Source organism: Cucumis sativus, chromosome 2, assembly GCF_000004075.3.
Source record: "Cucumis sativus cultivar 9930 chromosome 2, Cucumber_9930_V3, whole genome shotgun sequence".
NCBI lineage: Eukaryota > Viridiplantae > Streptophyta > Magnoliopsida > Cucurbitales > Cucurbitaceae > Cucumis > Cucumis sativus.
Window position 1 is genome coordinate 6949200 of NC_026656.2, and position 11123 is coordinate 6960322.

General features: G+C 29.0%; 1 long non-coding RNA gene across 1 annotated transcript; it reads left to right on the plus strand.

The window, feature by feature from the left end:
- Positions 1-1362: 1362 nt before the first annotated feature.
- Positions 1363-3082, plus strand: LOC116402210. The gene is made up of 2 exons (XR_004214669.1): positions 1363-2500; positions 2800-3082. It is a non-coding gene; the product is annotated as an uncharacterized LOC116402210 (long non-coding RNA).
- The last annotated feature ends 8041 nt before the right edge of the window (positions 3083-11123 follow it).

Consider the following 11123-nt stretch of genomic DNA (forward strand, 5'->3'; position numbering starts at 1 on the left):
TATTTTAGAATTGAGGTTTTTGGGAGGAAAGATTTGAAATATTTAATTACCATACAACTTCATGGGTGGTTTTTTCATAAACTTGTAAAATATTGAATTTGAAGTAGCGTATCTTCTTTTAGCTAATTTGAAGTAGGTGAGATATTTGGACTTACCATTACTTTTAATAGTTAATTAAAGCAATTTCTTTTAGCTAATTTTTAATCTTAATCTGGCTTCTATGGAACCTTAATTCACCGTTGGATTTTATTTTGTTCAATTTAATCCTAATAGCTAGGTACAAGGACACTTGTGCTTTAATTGGATACTCTTGATTCAGAGGGATTTTAAATCATGATGGATTTCATTGAAATTGTTTGTCATCACAAGAAAGAAAATGATTTGGATAGCCAAATCAAGTGAGAAAGAAAAGCAACAAAAGAAGAAGCCACAAAGGAAGCGACAGAAGCAATGAAAAGAAGAAGGTAGACAGAAAAAATAGTTACCTTTATTTTAACTTTATTACTGTATAATTCATGGCAAGAAACCCCTATTGGAGTATACCAAGAGGCGCATGATCATATAAATGGCCTAATGATATTAACTTCACTGATTTCTGAATGAGGGACCAATCTTTCTCGTGCCAATTTTATTGCTAAATCCATCCACCACCAACCAAATTTTGTTTCTTTTTTTCCAGATGCGCAATGCTGAAGCTGTTATCCGTAGTCATAGTAAGGAACGCTATCTTGTAACACTAAGAAACCATCATCAGGTACGGTCAAACTCATGGCATCAAAAATTAAACAAATTCTACATTTTAATCAGGGTTTTCCAGTTCAAAGTTGTTTCATCAAAACGGTCAAATGGAAGTCAGTTTCGTTTTCTGTACTGTTGTGGGATTAACTGGCATATATAGCATTGCTAAATGTCAACTAGCAGATAAGAATTGAATGGAAAAGGTTCTTCCATACTACAACCTAGAAAGTTAAAATTGGATGAAGATTAAATATTTTCAGATTGGTACTTTATTACTAAAGAATTTTACAACATTTTCTTGATTTTACCTATCTGTCTGGAGAGTATTTTCTAGTCTATATGGCTCTTACACAGCTTGAGTGACTCCCGATTCTCTCTTCCTTCTCTTGTACATTTTATGATTACCGTGTTTTTTTTTTTTATTAATAAACACTAACTATAGTTGTGGCATTTGATATAGACCAGGTTTGTTTTTGTGATTTTGCACCACAAATCTCAAGGTTATTCAGCACTGTATATACCTTTTATCGTCCCCTTGTGTTTTTTAAAATAATTTTAAGTTCCTTCGAACTTTGTAGACGATGAAACCTCTGAGTTTGTACAATTTCAAGAAATGGGTTGATTCTGTCTTAATCACTCATTTGTTGCAGTTTAATAACATAATTTTACAGGCTGACTGTTATCACTATCTCTTTGATGCTGCTATTAAGCTTCATCAAGGCATTGATTAGTTTTCTCCAACTCAGGGTCGGATTGGGAGCATCAAAGGAATCTCAAGCAACATTTCTGTTAAGGCTGGGGCTCAAGGTTTAGATAATAAAAATGAATGGTTGCCAGTGAGTTAACTTGCACCCTACTTAATTGGGAAGCTTAAGATTTGAGGTTTTAGTTTTTCATTCTTTTCTTTTCCCTTTGAGGTATTCCATTTTTGTATCTGATATCATTGCTTATATATTTTATTTGCCTTGGTGGTTGGTGTTGGGTTAAGGACAATGTTTGTGGTCAGTTTCTGACAGGCACAGTTTGGTATATTAAAAAACATAATGTAAAGTATTAATGATCAGCTATGTTGATGATTCTGGTGGTCTGGAAGTAACTCTAGGCATTAAATTCATTATGTTTGTTGGAGAATAGAAACTGTGATTTTATTTGTATAGTATCATCAACTTATTCTTAATAGTTGTTAGTTGATTTTTTTTATGACTGAATAAGCTGAACATACTTCCATATGCATTTATTGAATTTCAGCCTTCTTTGTTAACGTCTCTTCCCACTTGTACTTGTTGATTTATAATTAAATTCCCTATTTGCTTTTGGTTGTTTACACATTCGTGCAAGTTCTTGGTGCTCTTTTATCTGAATATGAAGACCAGCTGAATTTTCTTAAGAAGCAGCTGGAAGCCAGTGAGAAGTATAAGTTTGAAAGCAATATGAACATGCCATCAATGATAAGAAAAAGCCTGTTGATGACTACATGAAGAAGGACGCACAAATAAGCAAACAAGGCTTAGAGAAGATGGTTTGAGGAAGGATTCTTCAATATTTTGGCTGAGAAGATAAACCTTCATCATCCACCATACTCACACCATTTGGAAGCATATTCTATTTCGTCACTCAAATACTTGAATTGCTATAATGATTAAGTATCTTTGTTTTTTGTTTGTTTGTTTTTCCTGTGATGCAAGAAGATGGATTTAAGGACCAGACAACAAAAATTAAGCAGGCTGAGGAGCATTTGACAACTTTAGAGCTTGAGCTGAAGGTAAAACTTCTTTGATCTTTAAAGATATACGTTGGTGGGTCATTTCTTAACTCATTTATTTATAATGTGTTTACTGAAGTCAGTATCGTTAGATGATTTGATATTCAAAATTTATGTTTTAGGACCTCAATCAAAATAATTAAATAAATAAAATGATCATGGTATGTTACTACATGTTTCAAGGTGATTTCCAACATTTTCAACTTTTACGTGCTATCATATTACAACACGTGGATATCACTTTCTATCTAAATGAGGAAAAGAATATCATTCTTATAAAATAAATGTTTCTTTTACAGGTTGCCGAGTCAAAAATTGGAAGTTATGATGTGAAAGTATGTTCTTTGAGGCATGAAATAAAAGAGCTAAAGGAAAGATTGGAAACCACAAATGCAAGGATTCAATTGTTTGAGAAAGAAGGAAAGATTTTGCAACAATAAAGGGTTCATATTGTAGCTTACACAAGTATATTAGACATAGATGGAAAGTTTGGGCTATTGTAATTAAGTATGTAATGACCAACTATATGTATAATTCATTGATATATACAATTTGTTATAATATAATTGTTCAATTAATGTATAGTTTAACACATTTATGTACTCTCTTGCTTAGATTATTGTTGGACTTCTAAACAGGTGCAGGATAAATTATATGGATATTTTAAATTATATAATTTTTCATTTGAAAAAAAAATTGACATGCAAAATGTGTCAAGAATAAACAAAAATCTTGAAAAGTAAAAAATGTCAATTAATTTTACTTGACGCTTAAAATCTGTATAAAAAAATCTTTATTCTTGACATTCAATTACTTGATGTATAAAAAATGTCAAGAAGTACAATTTGACTTGACGCTTCAAAACTGTCAAGTAAAACTCTTTTATTCTTGACACTAGATTACTTGATTCATTGTAAAAAATGTCAAGTAAACTATTTTTTTTTTAGTAGTAGTGGAAGAGCATTTTGCATGTAATGATCTGTACTCAATGACACATCTGTTCGCACGAGATTTTCGAGGAAATTTGATTCGTGGTGTTGAGGTAGTGTTGATGTTGTATCTTTGTTGATTTTGTTACGATGCGGTTCAATCTCTAGAATTTGATCATCTGATTCTCTCTCGACTGGATGCTTACGCTTGATTTGGAGAAAGCGGAGCACGTGATGTTCTTGAAGTTTGTTGAATGTCTACGTTTGATTTGGAGAAGCGGAACACGTGATGTTCTTGAAGTTGGAGTCTTGAAACAAAGTTTGTATCTTCAAATGAGCTTCAATCTTTGAGGGAAGTTGGATAGTCTTAGAAGAAAGCTTGTATCTTCAAATGGGCTTCAATCTTCGAGGTTGGTAGACTTCAGGAGCTAGGGAGTTTTTCTAGCTCTTAGGAGAATTCCCTCTAGACTTTCTAGAGTAAAAAATCTTCAACCCCTTCAAATGAGGAGAACTCCTCTATTTATAGAGTTCAGTGCAAATCAAAGAAATTTTCTTCTTGTCAACCATATTCTTCATCAAACTGATTACAACCATCTTCTTCATCAAACCGATTATTGATTCTTTTTTGTTTTGCATAAAGGTGAGCTTCTTCAACGGATTTTCTTCTTCACTCGTTTAAATTACAACAATATTTCCACTTGATTTTTAGAAAACATATAATGTATGTCACAAAACCCCAACAACAACAAAGTCACTAAAATTCGGCGACTGACGGTGGCTGGAGGTTTTGGCATAATCGGTGAACGAATGTAGATGAAGGAGACCGATGCGGCTAGGCGTGTGACGCGCAAAGGAACAAGCGGTGCAAAGGCGCTCAACTTCAGATAAGGTAAACATGCGACTAGCGGCGTGCAGCGGAGGAGATGTTTCCTTGCAGCTTAGTTCTTGATCAACATAATGGAGGAGATGGCTACAAAGGTGGATATCTAGACTGGACAAAGAACACTCGAACGGAGATGGAGGTATTGGCGGCGGCTAGGGCTTGGTGAGAGTGAAGAAGATGATGATTAATAATAATAATATTATATTATTATTATTTTCCCTTAAATATCTTCCTTTTCCTTTTTATTTCCTTTTCCAATTTAAATAAAACAAATCTTTTTCTCTTGATTAATTCATTCCGAAAATAAAATATTTATTTTTTATAAATATTTTGGAATATAAATAATTCAAAAATGTTAAATTTATGTTTGCTATTATTTTAGAGATATAAAGATAATCTTACCATGATTTCAAGGATGATAAAATTTTAAATTCAAATTATTATTAACAATAACTATTTTTATAAATTTTTAAATCAATTTTAATATTTTGACGGTTTCAAATCAAAAGTTAAAATCTATTTTTGAATAACAATTATGGAAAATAGATAAAGGATATTAACAAGATAATCCTAAAATTTTGAAATTATGTTTATATTATTTTAGGAAATCAATCAAGTACCACGATTATGGGGGAAGATCAAAATTTTCTTAGAATAATCATATATACATTAAATGCATCATAATTATATGGGTAAGATACAATTTTAATTTTAAAAACCACAACTAAATAAATTATTAATTACTTGATTTGAAACCTACCAACAAGAAAATCTGGAATAAATTGTACGCTTAAATCTAGGGAATGTTGATTCAATCAAATTCATTTCGAAAATAAATATTTATTTAATATTTTTACACTACTGAATGATTTGCAAATACAATGTATTTGTGATTTTGGTTTATATTCCATCATTTTAACCTACACACTGACACTGTATCTATCAGATAAGAATTTTCCTCTATACAAGTAAAATCGGCTAAAAATATAGAAAAATGAAATTCTTGAATTTATATTTGACATAATTTTAGGGAAGAATCTAAAATTTAAATTCAAATTGTTATTAAAACTATATCATGTATTATTTAATAAATTATACAAAATAACATGTTTAGTTAAGATTTACCAAATTTGAATGTTATTTACAAAATACAGCGAATTTGTGCTATTTTCAATATCATGTCTCTTTTTTTTTTTTTTTACTTATTAAAATAAATTGTATTTGGAATATGTGAAATCAATATGTAGTAGTAATGGTACTGCATCTTGATGACCAAATTTTTTATCTTTTTTTGTGTGTCTGAGCAGACTATAAGATTTTGAAGATTGTGGATCACAATTATGATGTATTTGAGACTCTTATTAACGTAATTTAGAAACACGTCTCAAAATAATTATTCATACATTGACACAATAAAACAACTTTTTAAAAATAAAAATCAACCAATTAGCACGATTTGAGGGGAGATAAAAATTTAAATTCAATTTGTTATGAGATTTTGGAGGTATTTAAATACAAAATTTAAATTCAATAATTTTATAAATATTTTGAAATATAAATAATCCAAAAATGTCAAATTTATGTTTGTCATTATTTTAGGAATATCAATCCAATAACACGATTTTAGGAGAATTTACAATAATTTAAAATCAACTTTTGAATGGTAGTAAATAATATCTATAGAAAATGTTCCTAATTTAACGATAATTACATTACAAGTTTACTTTGTCATTATGTTACAATTTATTCTCTAAAATAATGCTTAACAATTTATTATTATTTATATGGTCCATCACAATATGGAATAATTGCTATATGCATAATTATATGGAAAGATTCATCATTTATATGAAGTTCTTATTATATAAAATGCATAACTTTAGGTAAAAGATATTATTTTAAATTCAAATTTTTTAATCTTCCAACGAAACCTACAATTAAGCAATAGAGTAATCTGCTCTAAATTTAAGGCATGAATCTAGAATTTAGTTAAATGAGATCAATAGATAAAATAAATATTTATTTAATATTATTATAAAATTGAATGATATCCAAATACATCATAAACGTAATTATGTGTTATGTTTTATTATTTTACGGTTCACAAATACATTGTAATTAACAAAATGATATTCATTTTATCAAGGAGTAAAATCGGTTGAAAAATTCTCAAAAAATATATATCTATTACAATTTTGCTAAAACTCAAATTATTTTTTAAGTTTGTTATTTTTCAAACTTCACTCTATTATTTTGTCATTCTCACAAATTTCTCTTTAGGTTATATTTAGCCTTTGAGCTCAATTAAACTTATTTTTGGTTTAATTGAATTTAGTCCAAGTAAATAATATTTAATTAAACCAAAATGATTAACTTAATCCAACGGTTAAGATGAAAACATGTGACATTATTAGAATTAGCAAACTTATGTTTTCAATTCTTTAATTGGGGCACATGTCATTTTTAATTAGTCCCAAATTTAATTATTTGCGCTTTTCACTGTTACTTTAATAAATGATGTGACAATCTGTAATTTGTCTCAAAAAATTTTATTCACCAACATCACAAGAAGTTAAATATTCAATCCAACTAAGTTACTATAACGCCCCAAAAATTAAGATAATATTGAATTTAATTATCCTAATTTTATTTAATTATGTTGGAATTATTGTGCGTTAATATAAAATATTTATTTAGAAGGATGGTTTTGTGGAATTAGAATTAAGTAAATATTTGTTGATTGAATACTTCATCAACTAGTATAATTGAATTTTTGGTGCCATTCAGATTGAATTTAATTAAATACTTTGTATGTTTATTTAATTAAGTTGAATGGTAAAAAAATTTTGTTAGAGATTTGGTAATTATAGGTATATATATATATATATATATATATATATATATATATATATATATATATATATATAATTATTATGAAAAAGAGTAAAAATAATTTTATTTGTGAAAAATTAATTATTTGGAGAAAGATAAATATTGATTGGGGAGAGAAGTTGATATCGTCATGTGAATAAGAAAAGGAAGGAATTAGATTTATTTAAAATAAAATTCATAATTATATATTAGAATATAATTATTGAAAAAAATGTGGCATCCCGAATCTTTAATGAGTTTTTACTAATTATCTGAAATTAGTTGGGCGTTATACTTAGTATTGAAGCTAAAATTTAATCATAGGTTAAGCTAATTCAAGTTGAAATTACTATATTTTAAAATAACTGATTTATTAAAAAAGATTTGGTTAACTAAAATAATTGAGATTTTGAGTTAAATTAGGATCTTCAAACCAAAAGTTGTTTACAATTAATTAAGTATATATATATATATATATGAGTATATATATTTTAAGAATTTGGATTTTAGTAGAATATGATACTAATTAATTGATTTTGTATAAATAATTAATATGAAAAAGTAAAATTATTTATATGATGAAACATAGTTATAATTGTTTGGAAAATAAGATAATTCACGAGGAGAGATAGTTGATTTGATTGGATGAAAAAAGATGATATATTTAATTTGGAGAGAATAATGATTTAAATAAATATATATTTATTATAGATTTTGGTGAAAGAATAATAATAATATAATAAAGTATTATTATTATTATTAATTGTTACAAATGTTTAAGATTTTGTATATTTAAGAAATTTATCGATGAAAGATAATGTGATAAAAGTATATGTATATATTGGTATTATATATATATCTTAAAATGAAATAATAATGATAAATAATTATTATGGAGAATTTTTAAAAATAATAGATTTTACAAAATATTTACAACCAATATAAAATTATACCACTAATACCAATAGTAAATTCTCAAATGCATAATATGATGATGTGAATGGTGACTGATATGCTTATGTTGATAATGTTAATGGTGACTGATATGCTTACAGAGCAACAACTCCAAGCAATCGAGGCCATTGAAACTACTTATCAGTCGACCAGGCAAAAAACGTTGACCAAATTCCACATTTGACGAAAACGAGGTCTCATGTGTTTCTCCCGACATATCGATCGTCAACTACCTCATCGATCCATTTTTTCTGAGCAGTCTCCACATTCAAAAAGTTTGCTCAACCCAATGTTATTGCTATTCTACTAAATTTTAGTAGTGATTTTGATGGATATTGTGTAAATCTCATTTATTAGTTGGAAAAGAAAAATGGTCCATGCATAACAAATAGCAAACAAAGTTTTTTCTTGAAGTGCCATACAATTGTAAGTCTCTCATGTGTGAAGTTAGGTCCACAATGAAAAAGGAAGGAATAGGAACGATAATGCATTGGATAAAAACATAGAAAAAGGTAGAAAATGGTTGAAGGGCCGCGGATTGCGCGTTCAGAAAATACTTCAATTATATATATATGTATATACACTGATAGGGTGGGAGAGGGCAGAGGTTGGGGCACGTGGGCGGGTTAAGCGTCGGTGAGATAAGACCGGTGAAGGTAAAAGAAAGAAGAAGACTGTGATAGAGAGGCATGTCAGAAAAATAGTGTTTCCTCTTCTCATTTTAAAATTCTCTTCTTTGTGTGTGGGGTTCAACAACCGAGGAAACATATTTTGACTTTTACTTCTCTTTGATTCTCCTTCGTCAAACCAAAACCCATAAACGCCGTGTCCTCAACCCCTTTTACCCACCTCTCCTTTCTTCATTGCTCTACATAAATTACAAACCCTTTTTCTTAATTTTCGTGTTTTTTGTTTTCTTATATTCTAAATCCACAAGTCAATGTTTTGACAGAAACGTCCCATTGTACACTCCACGAGGTGAAGCTTTCTAGCGTAGAGACGAAGTGTGTCCAGACTTGAGAGTCAGAGTTTAGAGTTTTAGAGTGTTACTGACTCAAATCTTTTCTTCCATTTTCCTCTTTTAAATTCATCCTTTTCTACTTTTTCTTTTTTTTTCTTACTTCCATTTTCTATTTTTCTCTTACTTTACTTGAGATCCATATTACCACATGACCAAAATGTTGTTATGCATTTAGTTATTACTTCTAAAAATGATACACATTCATGAAATTAGGAATGTTTTAAATATATCAAAGTTTTGAAAATAAAGTTATCAAATTTATGTTTATTTAAACTATTTTTACCAATAACAAAATTAAATAAACATAAATTTTATAACTTTCTTTAAAATTACTCAATGTTGAAATTTTATTTTGTAGCAAAATTTTTGATTTGTTTGTACTTTTTAATAATAATATTATTTGAGAATCTTTTTTCTTTTATTTTGTACAATTTAGTGATGCTTTTTAACTTAGAAAATAAACGTCTTGGCAGTCTTCTCGCCTAGCAAGCCCTTCACTTCTTCCTTACTTCGATTCTTGGAATATGAAATCTAAAAATGTGAGTCAACAGATTTAGTGAGGTTTTAAGAAAACTTTTTTGCGAAATACCTTTTATAAACATTTTTGCAATTCAAATCGCTTAAACACATATTTTGTACATAAACATATCATTTCTCATAATCACACATTAGTCACGATCCTAAATCATTCTCTACGTTAAGTCTCATCACCTCGTGTTTAGACTACTGTAACAATACAACATACGAGAATATACAGATTCGTCCTTATTGTTCAGACCGAAGCACAATGCACATCTTTTATACATTGTCCCGCCTCATCTCACCATGCACATTTTTTATACATAGCTGCCTATACTCCTTATGTGTACATAATAGTTAGCTCATTGCTAAAAAATAAACAAATGGTTGAAACACATCACAATCATTGAAACATAATAAACATGCTTTGAAACACATCATAAGCTTTTCATATAAACCTTTCTAAAACATTGAAATCATCATTTCAAATCACCAAACCTTTTATAAAGAAAACTTGAAATCCTATAAATAGTTTGAAAAAAACACTCACAACACTTTAAAATTACTACTCCTTCTGCTTCTGTTTTCCTTCTCCTTCTTGAGTAGCTAATTCAGACGAACTTGAACACTTTAGCTTTTCTCGTGAATTTTATAGAGTAACAATACTTAATACTTTGGCTGAGGAACCCTATTTATACAAATTCTTAAACAAGCTTAATCACCCTTAAGCTCTTATTAGCTTGCCAACTCCTACTCTTAGTGGAGTACGTGTAAGCTCTAGGTTAAACTTGATCGTGCTTAGCTTAAACTCTACATGTGACACATTAAATAACCTTAGGAAATTTCCCAAAAGTTTCCTTATTTCTTCTCACATAACTCCTTGGTTGCTCGAGCTTAACAACATCTCGTGAAAACCTTTCTTCGCATGAAAACAGTAAAGCTTCACAAGTCTTGTCACATAACCTTTCTCGCTAACTACCTTAATTATAAACTCTTACTACGTAGTCTTCTCAAAATGCCTTCCTCAAAACACTTAGTCAATAATATACTTCTTAACTTGGGCAGGGGTCTTACATTAGGTTCATCATCGTTTTGATGATTCATAGCATTTAGAGCAAAACTAACAAAGTTTGCCTCACTAAATCTAAAAAGAGGAACAATAGTTCCTCTTTGTCTATCTCTAGCCAAAGAATATTAGTTTAAGTCTACTTCTTCTTGAGAATCGTCTTCTTCTTCTAGAGTAGGTGGTAGAGTGTTATTTGTTTCTGTTTCTTCCATAGTAGTACTAACAACTTCATTATATTCATAGTTTAGTGGGTGCACTACCTCAATCTCATTTTTCTTGTGATTTGAATCAAATGTTTCATTAGATTTATCGAATATAAACATAAGATCTTCCTTAAGAACTAATTTCTACGTATTATACACCATTTTTCTATAGGATGC